The sequence below is a fragment of the Mizuhopecten yessoensis genome, unplaced genomic scaffold (genome assembly GCF_002113885.1).
Source record: "Mizuhopecten yessoensis strain PY_sf001 unplaced genomic scaffold, ASM211388v2 scaffold10543, whole genome shotgun sequence".
Lineage (NCBI taxonomy): Eukaryota > Metazoa > Mollusca > Bivalvia > Pectinida > Pectinidae > Mizuhopecten > Mizuhopecten yessoensis.
This window is the reverse complement of record NW_018408599.1, coordinates 107,190-110,653: the sequence shown is the minus strand read 5'-3', so window position 1 is coordinate 110,653 and position 3,464 is coordinate 107,190.

Sequence of the window (3,464 nt, the reverse complement as noted above, 5' to 3'; positions counted from 1 at the left end):
CCACATCACATCTAAACAATAAAATAAAACTATCAGTTCCTATAATATAACTCAGGTGACCGCTAAGGCCCTTGGTCCTCTTGTAAACAATTACGTGACAAATTTTATGATGAAAAGATTAAACGATAGTCTCTGTGTAATTAATATATGACTATTTACGTCTATTGATATTTAGGATCATATATTATATTTGGCAGCCAATTTGTTCGATATCGATGTGTTTCTTTAATTTTACATATTTTAAGTTTTGGTTTGATTTGTTATTTTCGTGAATGTCTCTTTTTACAGTAGTGTTCGCCCTAAATGACTGATATTGTCGATGGGCCGTAAAACAATACAAAAACAATAAAACACTGCTTACTTCTGTAGCATAAAAAGCAGTTTTTGAAGTAATGGGGATGATCAATTCAGCGACTGTTAGCACTATAACGTCGGCATCGGATCTACGCTATCACACCAACATTCCTGCTTCCAGCACACACACATGCACACACACACACACACGCACACACACACAAACATGAACACACACACACATGCACGCATACACAACACACACGGAGGCACGTCTTTAAATGACATTCACTGTTAATAGGACGCAAAACATAATTAAACCAAACCAAAACCTAGGCTGGGACATACCAAAGACGTTTAAAATGGTAGTTAATATGATGGCACCAAAAAGTCGGCATCAGATCCGCGCTATCACACGGAGGCAAATACGCCTATATACCTGCCTCCGGCACGCATGCATAACGCACATTGAGGCACGTCCCTGAATGGTCTCAGAATAACACGTTTTGTGGTCGCCATGATGAATCTCAACGGGAACTATATTATTTCTTTGTGAGATGTAAAGGTCGATTTTTGTTATGCTCATAAACCATACAGTGTCATTCTCTTTTATCAAAAGTATGATATCGAAAGTTCATATCATTGTTCAGTATTGGATATCATGTGACTTAGGACAGGATATTTACTTCTAGCAGTGTGGCGCAAAGTTGACTTCATTGTTCATTTGTCGAAAGCTACACGACACCAAAAAAGATATTTACTTCTAGATGGATCGGGCGAGATTGATTCAGGTACCATTCTATTTCAAATGATCATATGATACCAAAAGTGATTGTATTTTGACTGCATCGTGAATCTGGGGTTATTCGAATATATCACAGCGACAAACCACGGGAAGAGAAACACAAAACGTACAAGGAATATTGTTTCTCTTATATTACTAATGACCGTAGTAATCGTCAGGGGGGATTTAATGAAAAACAGCACGGAGAGTAGACGTTAGTGATCCAGTCACGAACAAGTCAGAAACACAACCTTTTGAAGGTTCAAATTGCGATACATATCCTAAGAGGTGATTTAACCCCCGATCCCCAACCCAACATCGGCATTGTAAATCATCATTGTCAACTACACAAATGTAAATCTTCACATTTTTGTTTGTCAAACATTGCACAAACAGCCCTTAACATGTTTACTTATATCATCAGAATGCATCTTACAAAAAGGTAAATTTGTGAAATTTCTAAAATCCTGCTGGAATAACGAATTCCACCGAAACAAGTGGAGATGAAATCATGATTAGTTTGGCCGGCCTTGATATTTTACATTCGACACTATTTGAAAACTTTGCAAATGTTACACGTCAATCTGATTCAAATACAGCTCCTCATTATACTATCGTTCTACTCTCATATGAGGATCTGACAGCGACCCGTAGGGGGTCATGTGCAGATGACCTTTGTATTAACCAACCAAATCTTAGCTTTTAGGTTCGATTTTTGGTCACCTGAGCTTTGCTCAAATGACCTATTCTGATCTCTTTCCTTCCGACGTCGTCCGTCGTGCGTAAACTGTTTACGTTTTCAATTTCTTCTCAAAAACCAGTGCATGGTATTTTTTTCAAACTTGGTCAGAGTCATCCTTGGTAGATGAGGCTATAAAATTGTAAATTTGGGATTTCTACCCCAACCCCTGGGGCCAGGGCGGGGCCCCAAAGGGAAAATTAACCAATATTTCAAAAATCTTCCTCTCAAGACTCAGATGTACTACATTCGTTTTCTCTGTATGGAAAAAAAGGTCATCAGGGGCTATATTTAAATTGTAAATTTCAGGACCTCTGAGATATCCGTTCTCCCTTTGGGAGGGGGTAAAGTTTACTATAGTTTATATAGGGAAATAACACTTCTGGGTATATTTTGACAATTTTCTATAGGAAATTAATTTTACTTTGTGAGAATTATCCTTGGAGGAAGATGGTTTCAAATTGTAAAATTGAGATTCCTACCCCAACCCCTGTGGCCAGGGCGGGGCCCCAAAGGGAAAATTAACCAATATTTCAAAAATCTTACCCTTTGATGACATGACGACAAGTGTTGTATTTCACTTAGTTTACATGCTGACTTCCACATCACATCTAAACACTAAAATAAAGCTAGCAGTACCTATGATATAACTCAGGTGACTGCTAAGGCCCTTGGGCCTCTTCTTTAGTTAGTCCAGAGGTGAATCGCTAGAAACCCAAACGAGCATGTACAAAAATGGCAGCGCCCAGTGTAGAAATGTCTAATCCACGGCGTGTGTTCTTTTTGTACGATATATGTTTAATCTGCAGTTTTCTGTTGGTTCGAAAAGAAATAACAAGCGAAGCTTAAGAGATGATTTCGAAATATAATAATCAAAATTTGAAAATTTCCACAGAAAGAACCATAAACATTGAGCGTGTGGTTGGCGATATAGAATGTAGTCAACGATCTGACGTAGAGGTTTGCATCAGATGTTATAGACAGGTTGAAAAGTATTAAAAAATGTCTTCGGAAATTGCATACATCAAAGAAAATCTGCATTCTAAAAAATCGCAAACATTTTCTAGTGGTGCCTTGTGTATTCCATCTCCCCGACAAACTAGGATAAAAGGTTATTACGAAGTCCATTCTCAGAACGCAACTCCTATTAATATTGATCTTGTTTAGGCTTTCAGTCGCTGGGTATATTATATCCCAATACAAGGGAAGACACTCGCCAAAAAAGTAATTTCTTTCAAACAAAGATTTCTCACATAATTCTACATCGATTGTTATACGGTTTTCACCCAGTTACACAAAAATGTTTAAAATTAATAAATACACACCTGCGTAAATTCTCACACCTTTTTTTCCGCTGGCAATACGTCCTTTAAATCCAAATTCGTGTCGTCCCACCGAGAACACATAACTAGTCGGACAGGAAGTGGAGCTGCAGCGAGTATCGTTTCCGAACACTTCTCCTGGGCTTCCGGGGATTCTCGGATTTTATGATGGTAAGTTATTATGACACGTGTTATTGTTTACATTTTCCCGCTGATCGTCTGTGCTAGCTTCAAATGTATTTCTGAGCATGTTCTAATCAAATCATGGATGAATCTCAAACGAATGTCGTTCGGATAGCGCATAATGAACATAGCTCTTTGATAA